Source organism: Mus pahari, chromosome 14, assembly GCF_900095145.1.
Source record: "Mus pahari chromosome 14, PAHARI_EIJ_v1.1, whole genome shotgun sequence".
Lineage (NCBI taxonomy): Eukaryota > Metazoa > Chordata > Mammalia > Rodentia > Muridae > Mus > Mus pahari.
Genome location: NC_034603.1, coordinates 65,777,223 through 65,787,843, shown reverse-complemented (window position 1 = coordinate 65,787,843; position 10,621 = coordinate 65,777,223). Strand labels below are relative to the sequence as shown.

At 51.1% G+C, this 10,621-nt stretch overlaps 1 protein-coding gene across 1 annotated transcript in view; it reads right to left on the bottom strand.

The window, feature by feature from the left end:
• Nucleotides 1-10,279, bottom strand: part of Stard3 (StAR related lipid transfer domain containing 3) — a 23,494-nt gene extending 13,215 nt beyond the window's left edge. The window contains exon 1 of the mRNA XM_021212012.1: nucleotides 10,141-10,279. The gene's annotated coding sequence lies outside the window, so the exon portion shown is untranslated. The remainder of the gene's footprint in view (nucleotides 1-10,140) is intronic.
• Nucleotides 10,280-10,621: the final 342 nt, after the last annotated feature.

The following is a 10,621-nucleotide window of genomic DNA, read 5'->3' as shown; positions in this document are numbered from 1 at the left end:
GCCCGTCACGTCCATCTTGACAAAGGAGCTCATCTGCAGCTAAGCTACAGCCCGTCACGTCCATCTTGACATCTCATCTGTTTATAGAACTGACTGGTACTTTTTATTTCTTTGTTTTACTTTGTTTTCATTTTTTAAAAAGATTTATTTATTATTATATCTAAATACACTGTAGCTATCTTCAGATGCACCAGAAAAGGGCATTAGATCTCATTATGGATGGTTGTGAGCCACCATGTAGTAGCTGAGATTTGAACTTAGGACCTTTGGAAAAGCAGACAGTGGTTAAGAGCCATCTATCTCACCAGCCCTTGTTTTCATTTTTCAAGACAAGGTTTCTCTGTATAGTCCTGATTGTAAACTAGGTGGGTCTAGAACTCAGAGATCTGTCTGCCTCTACCTCCCAAGTACTGCCCAGTGGTTTGGGCTTTTTTGTTTGTTTGTTTTCTGTTTTTAAGACTAGATCTCCCTCCATAGGCCAGGCTGACCTCAAACTCAAAATCCACTCCTGCCTCCTGAGAGCTGGGATTAACAGTCAAGTTAGCAGAGGAGCCTTGGCACTCTATTTATATACTTCTCTCCCCACTCTGTACTGGGGATCGGCACGGAGCCCTGCATGTGCATGGCAAGCACTGTGCTGCTGAACTACGTCCCCAGCCCTAGCTGCAGGTGACAGATGCATTATATCTTACTGGATCCATGTCCTATGAACAAAACGTTTCTATTTGTAATGACCAGAGACACGACACTGAATGACGTGTATGCGTATGCGTTCAGGTTGTCGGGAGTGTACCATCCAGACAGATTCCCTAGAAGCAGGACTTCTGGGTCATCCCTCATGCATGGTTGGGTTAAGCACTGCCAGATTCCCCGGGCAGTTGGCATTCCTAGCAGTAACGCATGAGAACGCCTGTTTGCCCAGAGCTCACAGGAAATCCTGTCACCCATGTCTGTCTGGACCTTCATCTCTAGTCCTTTCCCTCTCCAGAGCGCTCTCAGCTCCTCTAACCAACTCTGCGCCTCTTCCCTTCCTTTCCAGTCTCACTTCTAAGTGCTGTGGCTTCTTCACTCCTGGTCTGTTCCTCTGTCTGTCTGGCTATCTTTGTCCCTGGCTTGCCCGTCCCTCCCTGGGCACAGGGCTTGTGTGGCAGCAGTTTCAGTGTGAGACAGGCTTGGAGCAGCAACCACTCTGACACTCACACCCAGACGCCCTTGTGGTGGCTGAGAACAGAGGTGCTAGGGGGGCTGGGAAAGCGGAAGATGGCAGCATGTGGGAGCCATGCACTGGGGCTCAGAGAGCGGCTGAGGGGAAGCTGGCCAAGAGCCACCCTCCTCAAAAGAAAGAATAGCAGCTCAAAGTCCACAGAGAGCTGAAGCACTGGTGCCCAGAGGAGACCAAGGCTGATTCTGAGCCCCCGTGACAAGGCCTTCTTACTAACTTCTGTTTCTAAGCAAGAGAAGATAAATAGATGGACGGACGGATGGATGAATGAATGAATGAATAAATAAATAAATAAATAAATAAATAAATAAATAAATGGAGCTTTATCTAATTATTTAGATTTTAAAAAGCTAAAAAAGCCGGGCATGGTGGCGCACGCCTTTAGTCCCAGCACTCGGGAGGCAGAGGCAGGCGGATTTCTGAGTTCGAGGCCAGCCTGGTCTACAAAGTGAGTTCCAGGACAGCCAGGGCTACACAGAGAAACCCTGTCTCGAAACACCCCCCCCCCAAAAAAAAAGCTAAAAAATAATCAGATTTCTGGTAGTGACGTGTACTCAGAGGTAGAGGGCTCACTTAGCATGCACAAGTTTCTATCCTTAAGCTACAAAACCCCAAATCTAGTATGTTGTGGGCAGCAGTTGTGTTAGAGACCCATACATCACCCTGTCCTCCAGTCCAGCATGGCGATGGAGAACTCCCGGGACACAGCATGACATTCAACTCACTCAGGTGACTTCAAAAGGCCTTTGGTAGTCAGACCAGCTGCTGGCTCACAGTAAACACCACCTTGACCTGGACCTCCACCTTGACCTGGACCTGCTCCTAGGGGTCCCCCAAGCACTAGTTTGGCCCAGAGGGCAGAGGCCTTCAGCCACCAGAATTACAGCCTGATGGAAGCAGAAGGGAACCCCTAGGAACAGCACTCCCGCCCCACCCCGCAGACCACTGCCTGCTGTCACAGCAGCAGTGCCCAAGCTCCTTCAGAGGAGTCAGGACAGAAGAGCAAACAGTCCGCCTGCCCCGCCCACCCCGCCCAGGATGGCTACAGACTTGACACCTGTGTGCTTGCAGAAGCTGGGCTGTGAAGGCTTGAGAGAGTGGGAAAGAAGCAGAGGGAAGGCTGAGAGGGCATCAGAAGCTGGAAGAGGAGGAAGTGGGGGTGGAGGCAGGTGTGTGCACACAGTGGGTCAGCTCCTGTGGCTCCCGAGGCACGAGGAGGAAGGGGTCACCACAACCTTACTTGCTCTCTTACTGGTCCCAGGACACGCTGGCAGAAGCCCAGCTCACGATGAGGATGCTGAGTTGAGCAATCGACTCGCTCTGTGGTAAAGCACAGCTGCCTAATACACCCAGATCCAGCACCGTAAGCAAAACAAATACGTAAGCAAAATGGAATGGACTTGAGTTCAAAGCCTGGCTCTGTGGTCTGAGGCACAGCAGAACCTTCCTGAGCCTTGGTCTCCTCAGCTCCATCATTTTACCTTTTCTCAGTACTGGAGATATAACCCAGAGCCTCACACACCGAGTGAGGGCTGCTCTCATGAACTGTATGCAGAGCTTGTAAACTAGATTTATTTTCTTTTCTGAGACATAATCTCATGTATCTCTGGTTGGACTCAAACTTACAGAATAGCCAAGAACCAATGAGCCTTTGGTTCTCCTGCCTCTACCTCCCAAGTGCTGACTACAGGTGAGTGGTACCCGTTTATGCAGCGTTAGGGACTAAACTTAGTGTCCCCTGTTTGCTAGGTAACCACTCTACAATGGAGTAGTGTCCTTAGCCCTAAGCTGGTTTTTCCTTCTTTAATCTTATTTATTTTCTGTACTTGATTGTTTTACCTGCATGTATGTCTGTGCACCACATGCTTGCCTGGTGCTCTCAAAAGCCAGAAGAGGGCATTGGGTCTCTGGGAACCGGAGTTGTAGATGTTTGTAAATTTCCATGCAGGTAGATGTTAGGACTTGAACTCGGGTCTTCTTGAAAAGCAGCCCATAGCCAGGCAGTGGTGGCACACACCTTTAACCCCAGCACTTGGGAGGCAGAGGCAGGCAGATTTCTGAGTTCAAGGCCAGCCTGGTCTATAGAGTGAGTTCCAGGAAGCCAAGGCTACACAGAGAAACCTTACTTTAAAAAAAAAAGAAGAAGAAGAAGAAGAAAAGCAGCCCATGCCCTTAAATCACTCCAACCCCTCCTAAGATGTAATTTTTAAAGGCATTTATTTTATTATTTATAAGTATGTATATGTATGTGTATGTGGATACCCTTGAAGGCCAGAAGAGGGTCTGGGTTCCCAGAGCTGGAGTTACAGGCAGTTTATCTCATCGTTTTGTTTTTGGTTTTTGTTTTTCAAGACAGGGTTTCAAGCTGTGCAGCCCTGGCTGTCCTGGAACTCACTCTGTAGCCCACGCTGGTCTTGAACTCAGAGATCCGCCAGCCTCTGCCTCCTGAGTAGTACTGAGATTAAATGCGTGCGCCACTATTCCCAGTGAGCTACAGGCAGTTTTGAGCTGGCCAATACTGGGAACTGAATGAACTCCATGTCTTTAAAAGAGCAGCAAATGCCCTTAACTGATAACTGCTGAGCCATTTTTCTCCAGCCTGATATATATATACATATATATATATATATATATATATATATATATATGTATATATATATATCACACACACACACACACATACACACATACATACACACACATAGTGAGAGAGCGCGCACACCTGAACTATATATACACTTAAAAGTGTTAAATTGGCAAATTTTTTGTTATGTATTTTATCACACATACTGATTGCTCTCTCTCCTGCCTACTGGCTCCTCCTCAAACCTACCCAACATTTTACAGCTTAGTTCTACAAACACTAGAGGCATTGAAATTCTTACATCACAGGGATGCTATTTATACAAGTGTCAGAGGGGAAGGGCAGGGCCTGATCAGAGGCTGAGGTACAAGTGTAGCAGATAAAAGGGAAACAGCGAGCTTAGTTGTGACAGATAGGAAAAGCCATCCTGAAAGATCTGGGTTCAAAGCTGTACTATACAGCCAACCTGCAGGGTGATGCAAAGCAAGCTCTCCAGCCCCTCATTCCTATCCCTGGTCATACAAAGGAGTTACTCCCCTTCCAGACATAGGCAGACCCCCAGGTTAAGGTAGGGGCAGAAGTTGGTCTGTCCCGGGCTCCCTGTAGAAGATTTAAGGAGTGTGCCAGGATGGCGCCTTAGCACTGGCACCTTCCCATGCAGACAGGAGAAGCAGATAAGACCCCAACTGTGAACACCCGGTCCTTAAGTGGCAGGAGCACAGAGAGGGTTCTTATAGCTTTCTTCCCCAGACCAGAGGCCTCAGCCGCCTGCCTGCAGCTCCATATCCTGTGCGCTACAGCTTCCACTTCCTGCCCAATGGAAGGTGTGCCATGGCTCCTGTGACTTACTGGCTAAGCCTCTGTCCCTGTACCTGCTGAACCCGCAGACTGGGAATTCTTGTCCTGACCTTAACTGCCTGGTAGTACAAACAAACAGAAGTGCCTGGCACAGTGGATTCTGTAAGAATTCCAAATACTGGGCTGGAGAGATGGCTCAGCGATTAAGAGCACTGACTGCTCTTCCAGAGGTCCTGAGTTGAGAAAGCAACAGTGTACTAACATAAAATAAATACATAAGTAAATCTAAAAAAAAAAAAAAAAGGAAGAAAGAAAGAAAGAATTGCAAATACTTTCTAAGGACAGACAGGTAGTATACCCTAGAAGGCTCCGTGTGCCCCAAGAAATGATGTTAAGTCTTGGGGGTTGCTACAGGGCCTTGGGGATACATGCAGGGGAGACAGAGAAGCCAGGTGAAAAATGGGCTCCAAGCTGGGGGAAGGACCAAGCACTGGCTTCTCACATCTCTGAATCAATCCCCCTCTGCTGCAGAACATCGGTACCTCCTGGCCCTGCAGAGATGCCTCAAGGACATCCCTGACACACCCGCCTCTTCTGCAGGGAAAAAAAAAAAATCCATGAGTTGTCTTTGGGTCTGTCCTGGTCTGTGTCCACAGGCGGCAGACCCAGCTAGTCGTGGCCCGTGGTGCCACACAGTATACAGTCTCCCTTATTCATCACACACCCTACCAGGAGATGTAAGGATAAACCCCTGGGAAGGAGAAGACTGAGTCCCCAAACCTGCCCACGGTCACCTTAGAGAAGAGCCCAGCTGACCCAGCCCAGGGCTCTTCCCACTGAGCTGAGACCTGTTACACACGAGGCTTCACTGGCCCCCAGCAAGCTCAGCAGCTACCCGGCCTTCACCTGGGGAGCCCAGAGTCCTCTCGCCATATCTACAACACCAACAGAATTTTGGGCTGGTCCTTCCAAATCCAGCCAATACATACCCTCTCTCTTTCAGTTACCCCCATGTCACCCTGCCTGAGCCATCTCTCACTGCTTTCTTTCTTTCCTTCCTCGTTGTTCCCGACCAGATTCTACTCTTAACCCAACAGCCACAGGAACCCTGTAAGGTCAGACATCTCCCACAGTCCCAATCCTCTAGTGGCTTCCAGAGCAAGCAGAGTCAAAGCCAAAGTCCCCACCATGGCCCCCGGCACATACCCCACCCTTTGTCTCTTCCCCCTTGAATTCCCCACTACAGCTGCATTGGTCCTCGCTGTCCCTGGACACACCAAGTTTGTTTCAACTCCAGGACTCCTGCACTACTGTCCCGTTGATCCAGTCCGGTTTCTGTGGAAGCAACCCTGTAGAGAGAACTTTCTGGAGCCTCTTATTCAGGCTCCATCCCCCCCTTTAGCTGTCTTCTGGGTCTCCTGCCATTTTCTCATACTGGAAGTTACATTCCGCGAGAACAGCTTTGCCCACGGCTATGCGCCCTGAGAAGCATACCAGGAAACACGTGAGGACGATTATTTACATACTTCTCTCCTGAACACGTGTTGGGATGCACAGGGTTACTCATGCCCAGCCCTCAAGGCAATCTTCCTGAAACTGGATCTTGCGCATCCGGCATTGTGCCCTGCTCAGGGTCCAGACAGCTCCTCCACAACCAACACAGGAGCTGATTTCCCAGGCACCTGCATGCAGGGCGGCTGCCCTGTGGCAATGCGAGGGGAAGGGCCCAGGTGAGTTAAGTCCCTTGGTTAAGGAACATCAGGAAGGAGGCGAGACCCTGGCTCTCTTTTCTAGATGTGGGGTTTAATACCTGACCCCCACGTAACTGAGGGCTGCTCGTGACCCGGCACAGCAAGCTCTCTGCTTCCTCGCTCCAGAACAACCTCTTCCACTGCCAGAGAGCTACTGTGCTCCTGTCACCTCTGAGGCAAAGCTTTCCTTTGCCATCTAAGTGCTTTTGACCTCAGGGCTCCTCCAGGTCATCACCACCCTCATCTCATCACTAGACCTGAGTCTTGGCTGCCCAGGTCACAGTGACAAGCCACGGGTTATCTATTAAATAAGGTGTTTTACAGAAGTGTGAATTCTGCCTGGAACTGGAGAGAGGGAACACGTCTGGGGTCAACATTAGACCTGAAATCAAAATCCCAGGGCCCCTCCTTCTTGGGCTGTGTCCCTGCCCAAGTCACTGAGCCTCATACACAGTATCTTTCTCTGTCAAGTGGAGAGCAGAGGGGACCTACCTAAGGGAGCTTGAAGGAATGAGAAATTCCACCTGTGCTTACTTAATGACCACTCCCCCTACTATTCCCTGCCACGCGATGCAGGCCAGGGCCAGGCAATGCAGCAGGGCACTGTGCCCGAACCAGAGGTCCATCTGGCCTGCGGGTTAGGAGGACCCTGCCTCAGGAAGCCTATCAGGGATAGCGCTCCTGTTCAGTGACTCCTGGCCTCAGCCTAGGAACGACTGGTCTCAGGCTCCCTAGTCACACACCCACAGAGGGCTTGTGAAGGTCCCCGGCCCTGGGGAAGTGGAAGTTTGAAGAGAGACAGGGCACATGGCAGCAGTGAGAAACATGGCTGCAAACACAAAGTAGTTTCCATTTCCCCTTTAGGGCTAAGTAGGAAGAGGAGAGTCAGGCTAGCACAGGAACTGGCCACTCCTTCCTAGACTCGGTCCTGACCACACAGAAACTGGAAAGCCCACCACATAGGTCAGGCTTGCTCAGTCCCCGCCCCCACCCTCCCCTTCTAGGATGCCCCAAGCTCAGAGACTCTGTGACCTCTGGCCCGCTCAGGGGCTGGTGAGTCAGACTCCATTCCAGTCTTTAGTGAGGCTGAGGAAGTCAAGTCCCCAGAGTCACTCTGGAAAGGGCCAGCCCCTCTGAGAGCTGTGAGCTCTCTCATGAAAAGGCCTGGGCGCACAGGCTCCTCCCGGGCCCAGCTCTGGCCAGACAAAAGCCCACATTTGCCGTACTCCAGCCAGAAAACATTCAGAGGAGCGCACAGCTAACAAAATGGCATGCTATTCATTGTCCTGTCCGCTGATGTGCCAGCTGCTCTCTTGGATGCTGGGACAGAGGCAGTGCCTGGGACATGGCTATGCATCTGAAATTAAGCTACCCGTCTTTAAATCTCTACTGAGTGACTTGAACCGACCTCCCCCTGGGGCTCAGCTTCCTCATCTACAGAAAGGAGGCAAAAGGCACCAGCATTCAACAGGATGAGAGGAGCCATCCAGCTCCGGGATTTCTGGTCTTAACCCGCACTGCGATCTTCCAGTGGGCCCAGGTGTGTGAGAGCTCAGCTAAGAGCAGGATGCGGGAGGACCTGCAGTGTGACAAACTCCGGCTTAGTCTATCGGGGTCACTGGGTCTAGTGAGGAAGACTGACATAAACCCATGCTGGCCTGACGTGACGGGCGCTTTCAGAAATGTATACACAAGCGCCATGTCTCCCAGAGAAAGAAGCATGGGACCTGAGCTACAGTGAGGGGGAGGGAAGCCATAGGGTGGAGGGGCTTTCTGAGGCGCAGGAGAATCAGTGGAGGGAAGGTGGAGGGAAGGGGGATAGGCACTCATGATGGCAAAAGAACAGCAAAGGACTGAAGAACTGGCCACCATCAAGAGCAAATGTTCGACTACTGAATGACATCTCCAGCTAACCCCAACCCCATCCTACCACTCCCATTGCCTTGTTTGTTTGTTTGTTTCCTAAGACAGGGTTTCTCTGTGTAGCTCTGGCCATCCTGGAACCCTGTAGACCAGGTTAGACCTACCTGCCTCTGCCTCCTGGGTGCTGGGATTAAAAGAGTGTGCCACCAGTGTACCAAGACGGGTTTTTTTTGGTTTGGTTTGGTTATTTGGCAGTGCTGGAAACAAAACCCAAGAGGTTGGATCTTTTCCACCCCTGAGTCTTTACTCAGTAGGTCCAGATCCTGTTCCCAGTGAGTCCAGGATTTCACCTTAGGACCCAGGGACAGAATGAGAAGCAAGCCACACCAAGAAGCCTCAAGCAGCTGATGAAATTAAGTCATAACCAGTAAACCAGCATGCTCGTACACAGGACATGCTAACTAACGTGTGTTCGTTAGGCACTCACAGGCCTGGTACCTTGATGCGTACACTATACAGTACTTCATTTATCCTCACATCTATACAAGGTAGGCACATTACTATCTCCATCTTCCAAAAGAGGGAAGAAGATACTGACTTCATCAAGGTCTCAAAGCAACATCACAACTCAAGCAGGCTGGTGCACGGGTCTATATGTCAGCTATGACACTAAGGGTGTTCAGAGGACACAGATGGGCAGGGCGGCCAGCCTTTGGGGTGGAGGTGGGCAGTGTGGAGATGGTGCTGTCTGAGCAGGACACTGAAGGATACATCAGGAGGAGGAAAGAGGCGCTGATGTAGACACAAAGAACCCTCTGTGAGCCAGGCACATCTTACAGTAAACATGCACACAAGAGTGCTCTCCTCAGTAGTTTCCCCCACAGGCAATGGGAAGCAAGCAAGTGACAGAATCAGACTCGTGATCTAAAAGTCTTTAAGAGCTAGAGTCTGAAGGCTTGCCTGCAAGCAGTTAGGACTACAAGCTGCTGGAAATGTCCAGAGACACGTCAACAAGGGTAATGACAGAGAAGGTTCAGGGAGTTAGCTATGCTAGCACCTCTGAGCGAACAGGGTAAAAGATGTTAAGGCAATCCAGGAGCTTTTCTCCTGGATAAGACAAGAGTGGAAGGATACATTTACAGAGAAAAGATCAGCTCACGTTTGAAACCTGTGAGATGGTCCTGAAGTGAAGGTATCCTATAGGCATAACTGACAGGCAGCTAATTTGGAGCCTAGGAAGGGGATGTGCTGGTTTCATCAATCTGATATTCAGTGGACATGGGCCTGATGCTACAACAGTGGATGAGCCCATCCAAGATCAATGCACGGAGAGGCGGGTTGGAACAGAGAGAATGTAAAGCAATTCTTCTGACCTCTTGTCAGAGAGGTACGAGGAAAAAAAAAATCAGGAAACATTGGGGAGTCAAAGGGTGGAAGCATGTCAGGAATGAAAGCCAACAGTAGCAAGCACTTCTGAGAAGAGTTTAAAGAGCCTTCTTTCTGATATCGTCGGGAAGCTATGCGTGGATGTTTCCAACGGAAGTTGTGGGAAACAGCGGGTGGCGGAGAGGCAGCCTATTAGTATGTTTTTCCCTGAGTTTGACCCCTTCCCACTCCCAATCCTGCCCCCATAATACTCAGATACCGACTCCTTGCCTCTCCTCTTACTAAAAAGAAGGTTTAGGAAAGCGACCGCAGACGTCCTCCGGACCCTCTTGGAAAAGGACCAAGACCCCCCCCCGTCCCCCCCCCCCCGTCCCCAGCCCTGCGCGCGCAGCAGCGAGCGGAGAGGAAGGGGGCGGAACCCGGAGCGCGAGGGGTGTGGGCAGGGTCGGACCGAACCAAAGACGGACACCGGGCAGGGACGCGGGATCCGTCGGGTAGAGACAGCTCCCGGTGGCTGCGACCGCCGCAGGACCCACCTGCTTCATGTCACCACGGCCCCCACTCTTCCTGCCTCAGCCGCAGTCCCGCTCCACGGCCTGGCAACTCCTCAGAGCGGAAGGAGCGCTCCCGGCGGCGCTGCTTCCGCCGCTGAGCCCGCCCCCCGAACCCGCCCCCAAAGCCAATCAGGATTCGTGTGACCCCGAAGCTCCGCCCCGGTCCGCCCCTGTCTCGGAGACGGAGTCCGGAAGCGGCGCCTCGACCGAAGTTTGACTGTGTAAGGCATTGCAGGGGCACGGGACGGAACCCCAGGGTGTCTTGGTCATTAGATCATACAGGCCTGACACTGTGGAGTGAAGGGGAACTGTGTGAGGGACGATTTGTGAGCACAAATCCCTTGGAGAAATCCATTTTTCGTTTTTTTTTTGAGACGGTCTCAGGTTGGCCTCGATCTCAGCCTTCCAAGAGCTGAGATTACCGACGTGCACCACCACATCCATCATACACTTTTTTTTTTTT